This window comes from Heterodontus francisci, chromosome 15, assembly GCF_036365525.1.
Source record: "Heterodontus francisci isolate sHetFra1 chromosome 15, sHetFra1.hap1, whole genome shotgun sequence".
Classification (NCBI taxonomy): domain Eukaryota; kingdom Metazoa; phylum Chordata; class Chondrichthyes; order Heterodontiformes; family Heterodontidae; genus Heterodontus; species Heterodontus francisci.
This window is the reverse complement of record NC_090385.1, coordinates 74,230,809-74,250,587: the sequence shown is the minus strand read 5'-3', so window position 1 is coordinate 74,250,587 and position 19,779 is coordinate 74,230,809. Positions and strand designations below refer to the sequence as shown.

The 19,779-nt window shown below is 41.9% G+C and overlaps 1 long non-coding RNA gene across 1 annotated transcript in view; it reads left to right on the top strand.

Moving 5' to 3' along the window:
- Window positions 1-19,441, top strand: part of LOC137377929 (uncharacterized) — a 60,648-nt gene extending 41,207 nt beyond the window's left edge. The window contains exon 3 of the long non-coding RNA XR_010976517.1: window positions 18,223-19,441. This is a non-coding gene — a long non-coding RNA (uncharacterized lncRNA). The remainder of the gene's footprint in view (window positions 1-18,222) is intronic.
- The last annotated feature ends 338 nt before the right edge of the window (window positions 19,442-19,779 follow it).

Below are 19,779 nucleotides of genomic sequence, written 5' to 3'. Positions count from 1 at the left end.
ATATTAAAAAGAGAAACGGTCCTAATACCGACATTATCAACACTAATTAATAAGTTTCCAGTTTTTAATTGAAATCATAAAATATTGTGAAATAATAAGCAAATCACAATGAAAAACAACATATTTTCAATAAGCACTGTGTGGCCTATGTAAGATCCCTTATCCACTGTGGGTAGCTATTACCCTCAGTCATGCTGATGCACACAACCAATATAGGTTGAGATAGCAGAAAAAATAATCATATTTGACTACAAAACCTTATTAGTTAGTCAAATTCCGTCAACCAGCAAAAGTACAATATGAAATCAAAGGCAAACAATGAAATTTCATCAGGTTAAAAGTACCATATTCCTTTCCCTAACCGAATGTTCAGTGCAAATTTAATTCGGGCATTTTTTAATCAAATATTTTGTAAAATGACTAAAATAATTGTTGGTTATGATGAATTTGGCCATTGCCTAAAAATTATCACTGACTTTCCCGAAAGGATTTGTTATGGGGAACTTGTGTGGGGCCTGTGTTTGAAAGAGCCTTGAGAAAGAATTCACTTTGCAGCGTTATGGGATGAGGTTTGGTTATCAGTTTGGTCAATGCAATTTAATGAACAATTGATTTTGCTCTGCAATATATAACTGATTTCACTGGTAACACTGCTCTCTCGTGGTTCTGGTTTCTGAAAACCTGTTCAACTGTTTTTTGTTCCTGCAGTGCCCCCTGCAGCAAGTCTCCCAGAACTGCTAACGGTTTCATCATTTTGTCATCAATCCCTTTTCTGAAGCTGAGAGTCAGATCTCTGCCACAGCAGGACTGCAGGATATACATTCCTTTTGATAACAGCCTAAATTCTCCCCTTTTGATTTCATTTATTACTGTCTTTGTCAAAATTAATAGGCCTTCAGAGGAACACAAAGTGCCTATGCTAGTTTTGTTTTGGTAATTTGGTTGCCAAAAGATGCTCTGGAAATTAAAACCTAATGCTAGTGATCCAACTGGATGAGGCATTGACAACATGAAGCATTATTTCAAATAGCACTGGCACTGCATAATAAAGCAAACATTAAAGTCCAAATGTTTTACAAATATTTACTGGGTACATAATTATTTAAACCATTGGTTTATTTTAATACCCATCAAATATTATATACAAATGATTTTCACAATATGAGAATTCTAGTAATTATATTGTCAATAATCAACCAATGCTCCAGCTAGGTTATCCCATGAGTAGCTAAGCCATACAGATTAAGGATGTCTCAGGGCTAAGCTGAGTTAGCTCATGCAGACCTGAGTGGCATGAAGAACACTGTACATAGTCTGAGCTCACTGAGCACACACCCAGGACCTTCTCGATTGTCATCTGGCAAGTGTTACTTTTGAAAAAAATTGTTCTGAGGACATTGGCGAATACGACAAGATTATATTTGGTCCTTCTCCTTGAATCGCTGCAGTTCTCATGCTGAGGGCACTTCCATAATATTGTTAGGTATGGATTTCCAGGATTTTGTCTCAGCAAGAATGAAGGAATAGCTGTACATGTCTAGGTCAAAATGGGTGAGGGACTTGGAAGGGAACTTGGCCACAGGGGAGGCAGGTACTTGAAGTGAGCTTGACGAGTTCAGTCACAGTGTGCTGATGGAGGAGGAACTACATTCTGACTTCATTAGCGAGGGCACCGATCAAGTGAACTATTTTATTTTGCATGTGCTGACCTTCTTGATTGTTGTTATGGCTGTACCCATCCAGGCCAGAAGTAAGTAATCCATTACACTCTCACTTGAGCCTTGTATATGGTGGAAGGGTCTAGAGAGGGACAAAGGTGAAGCTTGACAGCGAGTGCACATGTATGGATGTCAGTTGAAGTCTGGATCAAGCTCAGGTGTGATGCCACTTGGACTCAAATAGTCAGCCAATGTTCAATGTCAAGGCTCAAAATTGAATCATGGCTACTTGATGTGTGACTAATATCCCTACAACTAAACCTCAACAAGGAACTAATCTCTTCTGAAGAAAAAGAAGGGAGAAATATTATTTGTGAAAAGTTGGAAGTAATATAATCCTAAATAACCAATGTAAATCATTGCAGCTACAGTTTGTTCTTTTTAATTTCAAAATTGTCCAGTTTTGAGTGATTTTGTTCTTTTGCCTTTTTCAAAGTCACAATAATCGTAGTCGTATTGACATTCCATTATGATTTACTGCCTAACCTTTCATCCATATACATTCAAATAAAATGAAAGCAGTTAATTTGGTGAGGGTGAAAGCTTAATTCATAACTTGTGTATAGAGACTGCAATAATAGATTATGATAGCTGACAGGAAGAAAAGAAATCATCATCCACCTCCCATAGCAATAGAGACAAGATAAAACACCCACTCATTGCTTTGCTGAGCAGGTATTTTCTCAGTTTCTGCACATATTTCAACTTACAATTAAGCAACAGATAGTACATTTATGTTAACAATCAGAATACTGTTACTTTCCCAATAATACACACACTTAAAAATGTAACATTTAATGTTGTATTAACAACATTTAATTAGTTCCTGTTGCATAACTATCTCAATCTGTATTTTCACAGCCTGCTCTGTCGCAAGCACACAAAATAGTTTCAAGTGTTTAGAATTCTACGCAAATTTTGAAAGCATGCCGAAGAAATTGGGTACATTAGTGCCTATTTTTTGGGGACTACATGGGCCCTTAGAGTGCCAAAATAGCATCCATGGCACACATGCACACTTTTGGGCAAATTGTGGCAGATGCCATAATGGTGAAGGTGTTAGCGTGTATGCAGTGAGTGGCTGCTGGAGATTTGCAGAGCAGGCAGATCATGATGTCAATCAGCGTGCAAATCTGATTTAATGCCAGCAGTGCCATTTTGGAGTTCAATGATCCAGCTAATGCCCTCTCTTAACCTTGCATAGAGGAACATACGTTCAGCAGCAGGAAGGACGCCCCCTCCAACACTATTGAAGGGATCATCAACTACTTACTGGTTAGTTGTTGGTTAATTTTTTCTGGCTGTTGGTACAATTCTGCAAGTGTTTGGTTCTTTCTATAGTTGTTTTGAATTTATAAGTCTCCAGCAAGTGGTGTGCAGGTATTGAAGTTCATTTTGCTGGCTTCGAGTGACACTCCGGACCCCTCTGACAGCTCCCTGCATTATTTGACAGAGCAGGTGTCAAGATTGTTGGTGGTCTGCTGCATGCTGCACATTCTCAACATCATGAGGGGTCAGCCCTTGCCACCAGCTACACAGTGATCAGCTGAGGAGAAGGAGCAGGAGTGTAGGAGGAAGAGGAGGAGGTGACCCAGACAGCCCAATACTGCCCAGGCTATCTGTGAAGACTCATTCAAGTGCAATATCAGTAAATGTAACCGCAATTCTCCATTCACCAACAGTGCCACACTTTACCTTCCCTCTGTCACTGATGATCACAGTGTCCACTTGACCACAAAATAAACACAAAATAAACATTCAACACCAAATTTATAAATGACGTCATGATATATTGCATACAACGGTCAACATAACTACCCTTGTGCGTTCCTTCAGTATCAGCCTTCTGTGTTCCTTTGCCTGTCGCAGTGCTGCTATGCATTGCTACTCCAGTGGGCTGCAGCATGGCTGGTGGACAGCTCCTGACATTTAGTGGAAGGGACTGCAGATGGCTTTGGAGGATGAGCTCAAACATCATTGGGCTTAGAAGGCCTGGCTTCAGACTACATCATCTCAGCATGGGTTTCAACAGTCTGGTTGGCTGACAGGCAACAGCATCGGCACTGGTCGAGTGGCAGGGGTGAAAGGGCGAATGTTGTCTTCCTGAGAGAGGACAGCAGGTTTGTGCTCCACAGAACCACTGCCACTCCTGCGGGGCAGTGCCTCAACAATCCTTGTAATCTGTTGGAGGACAGATTGCTGAACTGTTAATACCCTGCAAGCCCCTTTGCACACTGTAATCCACAGCTATGATGACAGCAGTCCGAGTTTGCATGGCAGCAAACTGACCTTGCATGACAGCATTCTGAGTTTCCACTGCAGCACTCAGATGTTGGGTGGCTGCTGCTTGTGTTGCAATGGAAGCTGCAACATTGGCCATCAGAGGCTGCGTCATGATTGCGTCCACATGTGTGCGAATGAATTTGCCCACCACTTCCACGCTGGAAAGAATGGGCTCCAAGCTCTGTGCAAAGCCCTGTGCCAAGTTGGACTCCAATGTCCTTGACATTGACTGCACGCTTTCCGGCAGTCTTCCCAATTCACCAAGCATTTTGTTGCGCATATCAGCCTTCTTCTTTAGGCTGCCTCATCAAAGTCCTCACCTGAGTCCTCTACAGCAGAACGCGTGTGCAATCTTACCCTCCGGCAAGCTGACACCTGTGTTATCCATGTCCCCTGCTCTGGCTGCAAGCAATTTGTGCCCAGTGTCTCACCATGTGTAGCTTTCATCTCTATGCTATCTAGTGTGTCTGGTGGGCCTCTTGGCCCTGTGCAGATATAAAACATCTTCTCCTCCTTTCCACTTCCAGCACCAAGGCCTCCAATGCAGCTTCTGAAAACATTGGAGACCTCTGTCTTCCATGTTGTGCCATTCTTCAATATTTCCCAGGTCAGAGTCACTTCCTGCATGACTGCCAGCACAATGCACCTCCACTGTAAGAGGTGCAGGCACTCTTTTAGCGGTGTAGGCTAGCTTTAAGTAGCTCTAGCTACTCATAATATTGGTCCTCTGCTGATGCAACCAGCCAATGAACAGGGAGGATAGTTGGCATGCTGCCTGCATTGCAATGTACAGACATGATATAATTGCGCATTCTGATTCCAGTACCCATTTTTGGGGCTATTCAAATTTGGTCCCCATATCTCTTAGGGAACAGCAGGATTGCTGTGTTTAGCATTACCCTAGGTTTCAAGGAAATGACAATCCTGTTGCAACAAAATAGCTGTTTGAAAAAGGCCAATGTATTAAAGTTGTTAGTGTATGCAATATTTTTTTTGGAGAGAAGGGCAACCTATGAGATTTTATTTAAGTATGTAATGTTGATACATATTCAGAAAAGAACTCACTTTTACACCCAATTTATGGGGAGAGATTGGCTAAGGCCTGATAATGGGCGTGGGGACTGCGATGCACGGTTAACCCATGGCCATTCACTGCGATGCAGGCAAACCCCCAGCTTTGTGCTGCCTTCTCATTTAAATGATAGTGGCATGCAACCCACCGTTAAATTGGTCCAAGTTCGTGCGAGGCTAACACCGCCACTTCCGCCACATCCAGTGTGATGCCACTACCAAACCTATCTTCCCCTTCCTTCTCCTGTCAGCATTCCGAAGGGATCATTCCCTCCGTGACACCCTCGTCCACTCCTCCATTACCCCCACCACCTTCTTCCCACGGCACCTTCCTGTGCAATCGCAGGAGGTGTAACACCTGCCCATTTACCTCCTCTGTCCTCACTATCCAAGTGAAGCAGCGATTTACTTGTACTTCTTTCAATTTAGTATACTGTATTCGTTGCTCACAATGTGGTCTCCTCTGCATTGGGGAGACCAAACGCAGATTGGGTGACCAATTGCGGAACACCTCCGCTCAGTCCGTAAGCATGACCCTGAGCTTCTAGTTGCTGGCCATTTCAACACCCCCCCCACTGCTCTCAAGCTCACATCTCTGCTCTAGGATTGCTGCAGTGTTCCAGCAAACATCAACGCAAGCTGAGGAGCAGCATCGCATTTACCGATTAGGCATGCTACAGCCTGCCGGACTGAACATTGAGTTCAATAATTTCAGAGCATGACGGGCCCCCCCTTTTTATGTTTAGTTATTTTTTTTCTTTTTTTCTTTTTTCATTTTTATTTGGTTATTTTATTTTAGTTTTTTTTTTAGTGTGTTTAGTTTGTTTCTCCTGTGCCTACCCACTGTTTCTGTTATTTAATTTTTTTTTAATGTTTGTGCTTGGAGTCCTTTGTGCTTTACAGTCTATTTACACCCTCTCTGTACTAACGCTTTGTCTTTCATCAAACCATTAACATACCGTTTGCCTTTGTTCCATGACCTGGTCAGTTATTCTCTGTGACCCTGTCCTATCAACACCTCTTTTGTTATCTCTTGCCCCACCCCCCGCTTTACTTGCTTAAAATCTTCTCCATTTCTGATATTTGTCAGTTCTGAAGAAGGGTCACTGACCTGAAACGTTAACTCTGCTTCTCTCTGCACAGATACTGCCAGATCTGCTGAGTGTTTCCAGCATTTCTTGTTTTTATTTCAGATTTCCAGCATCTGCAGTATTTTGCTTTTATTTTAGCACTTAAATCCAGGCTGCACCTCTTAAATGCGAGGTGCATTCTGGTTGCAGCAAGTGCTGAAAGTGGCTGGGAAAGAGTCTCTGAGCAGGAACAAAAGTGAACATGGCGCAACAGGGCAGACATTGTGCTCTAAGATTCTCTGATGCAGCATTAGAGGTCTTATTGCAGGAGGTGGACAGGAGGAGAGATGCCCTCTTCCCACAGGGGCCCAGGAGACTCTCCAGACACATGCTCAGAAGACAGTGGGAGCAGATAGCTATTGCTGTCAGTGCAAGCAGTCTAGCCCTGAGGACTTCTATGTAGTGCAGGAAGAACTTTAATGACCTTACATGAGTGGCCAAGGTCAGCGAATGCATCTTCAAATGCCATATCCTTACAAAAGAACCACTAGCCTCAGACGCTGCTCCATTCACCACCCCACCTTCACTCACCTACCAATAATCTCTAGCAAGCATGACTTATACCTCACATTTGTACACCATCACACATTTAGCACTGTTGTAAGTATCACACCCACATCTCTCAGCTTGCATATACTGCCAGCCATTCAACCAGAACAGCCACATTTCTCAAACACATTGCACCACATTCACTGACAGATTTCCCTCTCTTTTGCAGGACAAGGTGGCGCACAAATGCAGGCAGCAGTACCTAACCAGCAGGGACAGATGTATGCCCTTCCCCCCACCAAGGAGTTGATGCTGGCAATCATTTTTACGGCCACGATGGAGGCCGTGGTCAGCGGCGGTGTTGAAACCAGAGAAGATAACGTGATGTTCCTACCTAATCCATCTTCTTACATCCCACTTCCCACTCATCCCACAATGTCATCTGATGGTATAACCATGTACCTCTTGCTTTCCCCCCACTTACCTCACTGCAAACTTATCCTTGTGCCACCTGGTGGCACAATGCTGTGGGAGTGTGAAATGCAGGAGGAGCAGATCACTGATGATGAAGAAACACCATTACTCAATCTGACACTCGCAACCACCAGCACAGATACTGACAATGTGTGAACTTTAGAGGAAGGCTTAGAGGCGGATTCTTTCGTGGTGAGCCACTGGGCAAGATGTGACCTGTAACCACAAGGGGAAAGGTTAGGACAGGTGCCAGTTCCCCCGAGGGTGAGGTCACACATGGGTACTGATGCAGAGGATTCAGATAATGACTTCAGTGGAACAGTGTATAGAAAAGGGCTGATGGGCATGCACAATGAAATACTTGGTGCATTGGCAGGCCTGCCAGAAATCAGCAGTCACTGTCAAGGATCATAGAGGAACCTGGCACCAATTTGGCACAGGGCTTTGCGCAGAGCTTGAAGCCCATTCTTTCCAGCATGCCAACTCCAGGACAACACTTGAGGATCTGACCATGAAACAGCGGCTGATGGCCTCTGTTTCAGCTTCCATTGCAGCACAAGCAGAAGCCACTCAATGTTTGAGTGCTTCTGTGGAAGCTCAGATTGCTGCCATCAAGGCTGCTGTTACCAATGCTCAAAGGGACTTGCAGGGTCTCAGCAATCCAGCAATCTGTTTCAAACAGATTATCAGGATTGCTGAGGTGCCTCACTGGGAGAGTGGCAGTGGCTTTGTGGAGCAAGGACCTTCTGTCCTCTCTCAGGATGACAGCATTTGTACTCCTACCTCGGCTAATCTGCCAGTGCCCTTACTGTTGCCTGTCAGCCAGCCATCCCAGACTGCCGCCACCCATACCAAGGTGATGCTGTCCAAAGTTGAGTCTTCTAGATCCAAAGCTACTTGAGAATGTGCTGCAAGGCCATTTGCACTCTCTCCCACTGAAAGTCAGCAGCCTTCCACAGACATGCTGCAGCCACTGGGGTAGCACTGTGTAGGAGCACTAGGACAGGCAAAGGCACTTGAAAGACAGGCACTAAGGGAATTCTCAAAAGTGTTAAGTTGACTTTTGCATGGAATATTGGATGGTTTGTTCAATAAATTTGGCTGGGAAGGGTTGTTTTGTGGTGGCTTTATTTCAGCACTGTGGCCAAGAGGACACTGTGATGGTCAGTGACAGAGGGAAGTTAAGGTGTGTGACTATTGGTAGAATGGGGATTTTGGGCTGTGTTTAGTAGTTGAATAAGGTGATCACGGACAGCCTGGCTGAAAAGTGCAAATGTTGGCTTCCTCCTCCCTTACCCCTGTTCCTCTTGGTTCTCATCTGCTCACCATATCCCTGGTGGCAAGGTCTGTGCCCTCATGATGGCAACGTTATGTAGGACATAGCAGACCATAACAAATCTTTAGACACACTCTGGTAATAATGCAGAGCTCCTCCTGAGTGGTCCAGGTTGGTTGCTTGAGCTCTATGACGCATTGTGTGGCAGCATGACTGTCATTATACCCATGGTATATACCCTCATCCATGCCCTTGCTCGCTCCAGAATTGACTATTCTAATGCACTCCTAGCCAGCCTCCCACATTCTACCCTACATAAACTTGAGGTCATCCAAAGCTCTGCTGACTATGTCCTAATTCTCACCAAATGCTGTTCACCCATCACCCCTTTGCTTGCTGGCCAACACTGTCTCTAAGTTAAACAATGTCTTGATTTTAAAATTCTCATCCTTGTTTTCAAATTCCTCCATGGCTTCACCCTTCCCTATCTCTGTAATCTCCTCCAGTCCCACAACCCTCCGAGATATCTGCACTCTTCTAATTCTGGCCTCCTGAGCATTCCTGATTTTAATCGCTCCACCATTGGTGGCCATGCCTTCAGTTGCCCAGCCCTAAGCTCTGGAATTCCCTCCCTATACCTCTCTGCCTCTCTAGCTCACTTTCCTCTTTTATGATACTTCTTAAAATCTCCCTCTTTGACCAAGCTTTCGGTCATTTGACCTAATATGTCCTTATATGGTTTGGTGTCATATTTTGTTTTATAATGCCACTGTGAAGCACCTTGGGATGTTTTATTACGTTAAAGCACTATATAAATACAAGTGATGGTGGCGGTGGTGTGCCCATAAAGCCACGTGCCATTGGCACCTTGTACCAAGGGGAAGCCCGCTATCCTGACAAAGCCACATGCTCACTCTGCCTGCTTCTCGCTATGACAATGAACTCCCTCTTCTTGCATAAAGAGTGTCAGTCATCTATCTTATACAGCAGTGGATGGCAAACTGGGAGATGCCACAGATGTCGCCTGCTCCAGCCAGATGCAAAGAAATTCATGGCCCTGGTCATGTTCACATCCATTGGCAACACTGTCCTTGCCCTGCTCTGAGGTTGCAGGTCAGTCTGCAAAAGGTGAGCACTTCCTTTGTAAAACAGAGTCAACGCAGTGCGCCTGGCTTAGGTTGAGGTAAGAGAAATGCTCACAGAAGTTGCTGGGTGGACAAGGACTCCTGCTGAGCACCTTCCTCCTCCTCTGTCTGCAAACAGCTTGTCTTCTTCTGTGCTGCCTCTTCTCCAACTTCTTCTCATGTTGCAGGCCAAGTAGATGGAAACTACAGCACCCATGACTGGGAGCAAGTGGTCTGACCAGAACCCTTGAAGTTGAAACCAAGGCCTTCTCCTCTCCACAGCACCACTTCCTATCAACTTCATCAATAAACCTAGAACCAACCAGGCACTTCTACAAACTCAGACAGAGCCAGTAGAAATTGATCGGCAACTAACCTTAAAGTATTTGATGATCACTTTAAACAGCACTGGTGGGGGGTCCTCTCAGCTGCTGAATGTATGTTCAGCTATGCATGTTTAAGATAGGGCGATAGCTGGAGCAGCAAGGTCAAAAATGGCAGCACTGATTGACGTCATCATCTGTCTGCTTTGCATACTTTTGGTGCACGCTCCTAATTTCTGTGCTACTGACCTTCCAAAAATGGTGTCCGGCACACGTCGCACTGCAAGTGTGCACACGCAGCGAGTATGCCATTTTGCGACCAAAATGGCACCTGTAGAGCTGAAATTACTGAGTGGAGTTTTGTGGCCTACATTCCATATAGCATTTTACTATAATTACAAAATAATTAAACGTGTATATAAATACATGGATTTGATTCTCACATTGATGCATTCTTATTGGATTAAAACAAAACTAAAGTATATTCTTTTCCCTCTGAGATTTAAAGATAGTGATGACTGGGGCTGTGCACTGGTGCTGCATACTGAGCAAAAATGTCTACCACCATGGAGTAGGAAGCTGATCCACGCAGCACCCATGAAATCAGATACCATTGGAACTTACAAAAGGCAATTGGAAAGTACTTGAAGAGATCTAATTTGCAGAGTTATGGGGAGAAAGCTGGGGAGTGGGACTAAATTGAACAGCTCTTTCAAAGAACAGCCACAGGCAGTTTGGACTGAATGGCCTCCTTCCATGCTGTAAGATTCTATTACTCCACTGATATGATCTGCTGGATAAAGGCTGTGGCCTCTTCCAAAATGGGATGGAAAATTGAAAAGTGAATATCCTATCTGGGTAGAATTAACACATTTAATAATGGCTGAACAAAAAGGGCACAAAAACAAATTAGGGTGCAGACTGCCATAGATGAGAGTCTAGGTAAATCAACAGTAACAAGATACAGAGATAACTTACAGGAGAGGAACATTCCCCCATCCCCAGCCCCAGGAACATAGGAACAACTATAGTGACATCTGCCTTGCCTGTAAATACTTTACGAGATGGATGATAAATTGGCAGGTGGTGCAGAAATACTTTGATGGTTCAAAGGAGTTGCTTCAGTAAACTGGCTGCACAGTAGGTTAAACCAAACCTTTATGAACGTCTTTTATCGCACACTGGCATAAAATACTGTTCACATTATTTAACTTTGACTCCTATTCACATGCTGAGCCACAAATTTTGACACCGCTGATGTCTATGCTAATTAGAATCTGCAAATCAAGTAAGTCGACTGTTATCCTGATTCTAATTCAAGGGGCTAGTTAGTGCCTTAAATTGGGTCATTTAAATTCCGGATCATAATTCAACCAATCAAGTGCGTGTCATCAAGCCAGTAGTAAAGCAGAGAACAGAGATTTTCCAACCGACCACAACATTAACTCAAGCGAAAAATCATCCTGGGCTGCTCATGTGCATGGGTTTATTGTAAAGTAGATTTGACAGAAACTTGAGACCAAGTTGCCTGTCTGAGTTCTCAGTTGGTGTTTTGAGCTGTGGGGAGGGGACTTTTATCAAAAGATAGGAGGTATAAAAGCTAAAAAAAAGGTCTATATATATGTGTGATCTGAAATAATTCACACATCTGTGCCAAAGAAAGACTAAGAAATGGATGTAAACTAGCACAGATGAGGGTTTTTTTGACACCAAAACTTGCTACCACTCTTCTCAATGGTCATCCAAAAGAACGTTCCACTCTACATCAGTAATGTTATGCAGGGTAGGTACCTCGTAGTTGCTAACTGTACTGACAACCTGTTGGGAGGTGGAGTTTACAGTTTAACAATCCCGGCAGGTCATGCTCCTTGGCCATACCTTTCCTTCCATGGGTAACCTGTTGAGTTGGTGAGACTCACTTTCCAGAGGAAGGCCAGGCATAGTCGAGGTTAGAATTTGAACCTGTCTCTCTGCACTGGGTATCCAATGCTATACCCATTATATGGGTTTCCGTAGGATGGTTGGGTTAACCAGGACAGCATTGCTCGAAAAGCTAGCCCATGGTGGTTAGATGAATATCAATATCACAGAAAAGAAGGGTAGCACAACATGGTTATCCGGATGAGAATAACTTGATTAAGAAGAAAGTGTGACTGGATTAACATGATCTAAAATAAATTGCATTGTGCAATGGTGTTAAAACAATGTTTTTGAGGGAGGTATCAGCACTTGTGTAATTGTTTAGGAATAGCACGAATTGGGAAAACGTTGCGGTGTGGAACAGATTAAAAATGAAGTAGTTGGAGCCAGAATGTTGAGGGTAAGTAGAACATGGTTATAGAATGACTCAGCAACTTTTATATACTGCCTGTGAACGAAACAAAACTACAAAGAAAGATTAGCTGAATGTAACTTTCTTGATGTTATGTCAGTGATAAAAACATAAGAACATAAGAACTAGGAGCAGGAGTAGGCAATTCAGCCCCTTGAGCCTGCCCCGCCATTCAATACGATCATGGCTGATCTCATCTTGGCCTCAACTCCACTTTCCTGCCTATTCTCCATAACCCTTCAACCCATTGCTAATTAAAAATCTGCCTATAAGTGACGTTATTAAGTTGGAGTTAGCTTGGCGCAGAAAGAATATTGCCTGTATCATAGGTTAGACACTCCGTACACTGGATTAGAATTACCAATAACACATTTATGACAAGGCATTTTAAATTGCGATTGGAGGGAATGAATCCTTCCCCCTCTGCCCTGAAACAAATAAAGACCTGAAAAGATTAGTACACCTCAAGCATACTTTATTTCTGAAATTCTATCAGTTTGGCTCTTAATGATGACAATAGAAAGCAATAAAAAGTTTGACCATCTTTTTCAGCAGAGTCTGAAGGAGCAACGTCTTTTTTCCAGTACATGCTCTAGTCTACTGGTGCTTACATTCAGTCATTTGAAGCAGTGTTTGAAAGACAATATGCCTATAATGTCATTGTAATTCTCGGTGTACTGCAGCACTGAATTATTAACAGTCAGTCATTTGTCTTTCAGACACTTCTGATTTGAAATGAGATTTTTAAGCCAAAGTTGATTGAATGCACAGTGTTTCGCTATGTGCAATTAGAAACGCGCTGCCTTATAGACCAGTGGAATAGGTTCTAATCTGAGCTTCAGCATGGCATTGATACATGTGCCATTCCATTCAAAGTATTAAAGCTTTTTAGGAAGTTTTTATCTTGCAATCAGAGCAGAAGCCCTAAAAAAACAGACTACAGCTAAAGCAATTACAAAGCTCTTGAAGCATCTCATGCAAAATGTCCAGTTTGCACTGTGTGTATTCCTTTTCCATAGAAGACAATAGAAGATTTCAATTTCATGAACAACAGGAAAACCTTGAAGCTGTGAAATATACTGCCAAAATTCTGGAATCAATCAATGATGTGGAAGTATTTAATGATTCCATAAATTAATACTCAGGCAAAGAAATACTACACCCATTTCTTGGCAACAATTTAGGATCTGCTTCAATGCTGATAGCATATATGAACTCCAAATCAAACAATAAGGGAAAAGGAGAAGAGATACCATTGCGAATTCAATGGCACTTCAGACTGATTATACACGTACTGAGATCAGGCACATTTTGCTGATCAGTCATGAATGGATTAAGAGATAGTTTGTTGATTGATTGTGCTAGTCTTAAAAACATCAAAGTGAGCATGATAAATTGGTCCAGTCGAGTGCTTCCGGACCTTGCTGTTAAGAGAGAGTTTGCTATTAGAGAAACTATTTAATTCATTAAAAATATTGTTTTTGAAGTGATTGTTTGTTCCAGGCATTTTTTTATTCATCATTTTCTAAACTGTCAATCAAAACACACTAAGGATATATGCAAAGGACCAATCCAGACTGACCAGACAAAAAGTTACCAATGAAAAGGGAAGATGAAGCAAAAAATTTCTTTAAGTAATTTTCAAGCAAAATTTCGGCTGCTAACTTTGTTTTCCCACTAAACTGAGTACCTGTTGCCAGAAATATATAGAGTCTGTAAAACGTAACCTTCTACCTCTTGATAGGTTACTCTACTGTTCGAATATGAGAAATAATGAGACAACACTCAAAGCCCAAATTAAACACTAATATCTTTACTAGATTTGGTAGGAATACCAGTGCGCAATACAAAAGACCTGTTAGTCACAAATATATTACAAAGAATTATACATATGATTACCCAGTAAGCAGTCACTTCCCATCGATCAAGTTGCTTGGCTTAAGCACCAAATGATTATTTGCAATGATTTTTATACCTTTCTTTCCAAGGTAGGCAGAATATTTGATTGACAAAATTGTACTGTCCTATCAAAATCTACCTTAAACTACAATTGTCCAATGGGACATCTAATTCTTTGTTCAAACGATGATATCAGAAACTGCCTTGATGATTAGCATAAGTTTACATTTCCTTCAGTAATTTCACCATCTCTGGTCGATGTTGCAGATATCTTCAAGATCTTTCTCAGGAAGCACAATAGCAGCTTCCTTTCCTGGTCACACACATATTTTAATACCACAGGACAATTAAACAATCCAAATCCCTTAAATTACTGACTCCTTACAAACTGTTGCTTGGTGTAGTAAAGACAGAGTTTATCTGACAAAGCATATGTTATAAAAAAGCATAATTTCTTGTGGAGTTAATTTCTCTGCATTTCAAAAGAAGGCAAACTTTGGCAACAACCAGCATCAGTTTGTCACTCTATTGCAGCTTTTCAAAACACTTTAGACCACTTAGGCTGGCTAAAATCATTTTTAAACCATGTTCAGCCTCTTATCTTTGTGTTTTCAGACACGATTGTTCCATGTTTTTGTGTACATAAATTTTCTCCGAAGTTCTAACTCAGAAACGAACCACAGGTGTGAAGTATGTCTGCTTATTGGTTTTGACTCGATTTTTATGACTTCTCTGCTTTTTGCTAAACATTCTACAGTCTTAAAATGTTTTTTTTGCCAGTGACTTTGTTTATCTTTCATGAAAACAGTTTGCAGCTGTTAACAGGTTACTTTAGCTCAAAACGGTCAGTTTTCTGTACACAGCATAGCTTCCTATATTTCATTTCAACTATTGATACTCCTGGGTTAGACATCCTTGCAAATTTCAACCACAAATTTCAATAATATTACCAGCTCTTAAAGTCACAGACAGTCATAGAGTCATAGCAGCACAGGAGGATGCCATTTGGTCCATTGAGTCCATGCCAGATCTCTGTAGAGCAATCCAGTCAGTCCCATTCTCCCCACAAATGCCTGTAGCCCTCCAAGTTTATTTCCAAGTGCCTATCCAATTTCCTTATGAAATTGTTGATCATCTCCGCTTTTACTACCCTTGTAGGCAACGAGTTCCAGGTCTTTGCCACTTGTGCAGAAAAATGTATCTCTTGCCCAAAATCATAAATCTGTCCTTGTACCACGTTAGAAATTAGAATATGTTTAGAATAAATAAATAAATAATCAGCCTGAAATAGGTAAAGGAATAGGTTAGTGCTGTAAGTTTTGTTTTCCTGGAAACTGCTTGAAGTATTGTTTCTCTATAAACAAAGCTAGTAGAATAATTATTCTAGGTGGTGACAGCTGTAGCTGGATGAGGCCTCTGCAACAGTGGCAGAGCAACTGGGTAGATACTTAAGACAAATAACAATACTACAAAGCTGTGTTAGGATTTTCCTTTAACTTTGTTGAATTAGGATGCTTGTTGGATGCAAGTTAATTGGTATATAGGAGTAAAATAGGAGTTACTTTAGTGAATCACTCCATGGTTCAATAGTCTGATAAGGAATTTGAACTGATAGACTAAATAGCCATTGTATACAGCTCATTAACAGGACTTATGAACAGATTTACACATAAGTAACTGATAGGTGCTATTAATGAAACTTTTGAAAGTTAGTTTGATGGCCAGAGAAGAAATGTTTCTGGGGAGGTGCAACTGATCAACTTGAGATGAGATAAGGAAAGGATGATGTCAAGCCTGATTGATCAAGGACAGAAAGTATGTGCGAAGGCTCAAGAAGTTAATGGCAGGTGGATAACATTAAAGGTGGGTTTTCACTGCATGGTTTATACAAAGAACGTGAAATTTTATTGGGTGATGATGAGAGGTCACAGACTTGAAACGTTAACTTTGCTTCTCTCTCCACAGGTGCTGACAGACATGCTGTGTATTTCCAGCACTTTTTGTTTTTAAGGCAGGTTACAGCTCCTGGCTGGAAATCAAGCTGTAGCTCCTGTCTGGAAGACAGCAGTGAATGCGGGTCTGGCAGTCCTTTAAAAATGACACCAGCACCTGCCACAGCATCAGCTGGCACTGCTTCTGCGGCCTTGCTTCTGACCTCTGCACGGTATGTTGATGGCTCCCATTCCTGCCCAGTCTTCATTGGCCGGCCGCCATAAGATTGCACGTGGTCAACTGCTCAACACTCGAATGGAAGTAGCACTTGCTTCCGGTCCTGATGTTAGGACCTGCAGCCTGGCTGCAAAGATCAGCCTGTAACATGCAGCATGACACCTTTGATTTTGAAAACACCTATCACTGTGCCACCTACAGTTCTGATACAGCAGAAATTTATTTGAGGCTTGGACAGAAAATTGGTTGGCAGACAGGAAACAAGGAGTAGGGATAAATAGGTCTTTTTCCGAATGGCAGGCAGTGACTAGTGGGGTACCGTAGGGATCCGTGCTAGGACCACAGCTTTTCACAATATATATTCATTATTTAGATGAGGGAATTAAATGTAATATCTCCAAATTTGCTGATGACACAAAACTGGGTGGGAGGGTGAGTTGTGTGGAGGATGCAGAGAGGCTTCAGGGTGATTTGGACAAGTTGAGTGAGTGGGCTAATGCACGGCAGATGCAGTATAATGTAGATAAATGTGAGGTTATCCATTTTGGTAGCAAAAACAGGAAGGCAGATTATTATCTGAATGGCTATAAACTGAGAGAGGGGAATATGCAGCGAGATCTGGGTGTTCTCGTACACCAGTCGCTGAAGGTAAGCATGCAGGTGCAACAGGCGGTAAAAAAGGCAAATGGTATATTGGCCTTCATAGTGAGAGGATTTGAGTACAGAAGCAGGGATGTCTTGCTGCAATTATACAGGGCCTTGGTGAAACCACACCTAGAATATTGTGTGCCGTTTTGGTCTCCTTATCTGAGGCAGGATGTTCTTGCTATAGAGGGAGTGCAGCGAAGGTTTACCAGACTGATTCCTGGGATGGCGGGACTGACGTATGAGGAGAGATTGAGTCGGTTAGGATTATATTCATTGGAGTTCAGAAGAGTGAGGGGGGATCTCATCAAAACCTATAAAATTCTAACAGGGTAGATGCAGGAAGGATGTTTCCGATGGTGGGGGAGTCCAGAACCAGGGTCATAGTCTCAGGATATGGGGTAAACCTTTCAGGACTGAGATGAGGAGAAATCTTTTCACCCAGAGAGTGGTGAGCCTGTGGAATTCGCTATCACAGAAAGCAGTTGCGGCCAAAACATTGTATGTTTTCAAGAAGGAGTTAGATATAGCTCTTGGGTCTAAAGGGGTCAAAGGGTATGGGGCGAAAGCGGGAACAGGGTACTGAGTTGGATGATCAGCCATGATCATAATGAATGGCAGAGCAGGCTCGAAGGGCTGAATGGCCTACTCCTGCTCCTATTTTCTATGTTTCTATGTTTCATCATTGGACTAAGACTGACTTTTCAGTTTCCACTTTTTCGCTCCATAGAACACGGAAAATTTTTAAAGTTTGCCAGTTTTAAAAAGTAAAGTTGATAAGAACATTATTGATGCCAATTATGTTCCAAGATATATTTCCAGCCGTAGGTTTTCAGATTAGTGGAAAAACAAAGATAGCAGCCTAAAGATTCCTTGAAATTACTTTGAGAAATTTTGTTGCTTCATCTTCCCCTTTCATTGGTAGCTTTTTATCTGGTCGGCTTGATTTGGTCATTCCCAGAGGTCCTTAGAACCTTTTGATTCCTCACCTGATCAGTTAAGAATTGTTCTATAAAAACAAAAAATGCTGGAAATACTCAGCAGGTCAGGAAGATCTGTGGAGAGAGAAACAGAGTTAACATTTCAGGTTGATGACCTTTCATTAGAACTGTAAAGAATTAATGGTGCAGTCGGCTTTAAGAAGTAAAAGCGGGGAGAGTGGGGAAAAGAACAAAAAGGAAGGTCTGTGATAGGGTGTTGTTGCAGTTAAGATTTGTTGCTGTTTTATAAATACTTAAAAATCTTCTTTCTAATTTTCATTTTGGCCTGCTTTTGTCTGTTATATGCAGGAAAGAACAAGTGCACTGCAAGAAATATCCAACTTTCTTTCTTTGAAAGTCAGTGTGATCATGTCTGTCCAGGCGACTATATAGAGACTGCAGAAGTGGTAAGGATCAAGTCACCATGTGGAAAAAATATATTGAAAAAAGAGGCATAAAATAAGAGAAACAACCAGCAAACAACAAATCTAATGAGTGGAAAGAACTGAAACAAAGAGCATTGTGTATAACAATATGTATTTACAGATACATAGATGAAATAGACATGTCCCAGATTACTCATGAGCAATGTTGTGCGAAATCTGTAAGACTATAATACATATCTGGGGGTGACATAAAATCTTGTGGTTACTGGTGTTTTGTAGTATTGATAGTAATGATACACGTCTGTACATCTTTCTTTATGACAGCAGGATTATGTAAACATTTTTAAAAAATATATAAATAAAACATCAGAACTTTTAAGAAGAAAATGCAGGTTCAGAAAACACATCCTTTTTTCACTAATAAATCCCACATGCCTGTTTCTCACCACATTCTTGTATCCCATATCTCCCCAGAGATGCATTGAATTAACTTTAATTGCCATTTCTAATAGGTGAAAAGGTTCTTTTTTTATTTTTATTTAGAGATACAGCACTGAAACAGGCCCTTCAGCCCACTGAGTCTGTGCTGACCAACAACCACCTATTTATACTAATCCTACATCAATCCCTACCACATATTTCCTACCACATCCCCACCACCTACCTACACTCAGGGCAATTTACAATGACTAATTTACCTATCAACCTGCAAGTCTTTGGCTGTGGGAGGAAACCGGAGTACCTGGCGGAAACCCACGCAGTCACAGGGAGAACTTGCAAACTCCACACAGGCAGTACCTAGAATTGAACCCGGGTCACTGGAGCTGTGAGGCTGCGGTGCTAACCACTGCGCCACTGTGCCGCCCACTGTGTCTGATTTCTCTTCTTCTTAAGATCCAAATTTAACTGATGCTTTTCCAACAGTATGTGCTTGTTACCGTTAGATAATTACTGGTATTTTGGCATCAAATGATTTTTCTTTTAATATTGAGATTTCCAAAAAAATGCTTTGTTGTAGATTTTCAGTGTGTACAAGTAAGCCTCACAGTTTGACAACTTGTATGTTTGCAGGGCAGAAACAGAAAGCACTACTTGATTTTATTGACATCCTGACATTGAATTAAAAGTGCTTGAAAAAAGCAGCATATTTGACTACTTTGTTCCTGAAAACAAACTTGTATATTGGTGAGATGGGTGCACGTTATAATTGTAAAATATTGCAATCACCAAGGAGCAAAAATATAACACAATTTTCCTCATTTAACTGAAAATAATTAAAAATGCCTATATTATTTTTGATGAGGGGGTCACATTTAGCAGTATGTTAGAGAAACTTCCAAGCCTGTTTGTGAAGGAGACACTGAGACTAGGATGCTTTGGTAGAGACTGTTTATTGCTTGCCACAGAGCTTACTTCTCCACTCCTAACACTACCCAGCCAGTGCTTGCTGGCTGGCTCTTCTAAATATGTACACCTGAGT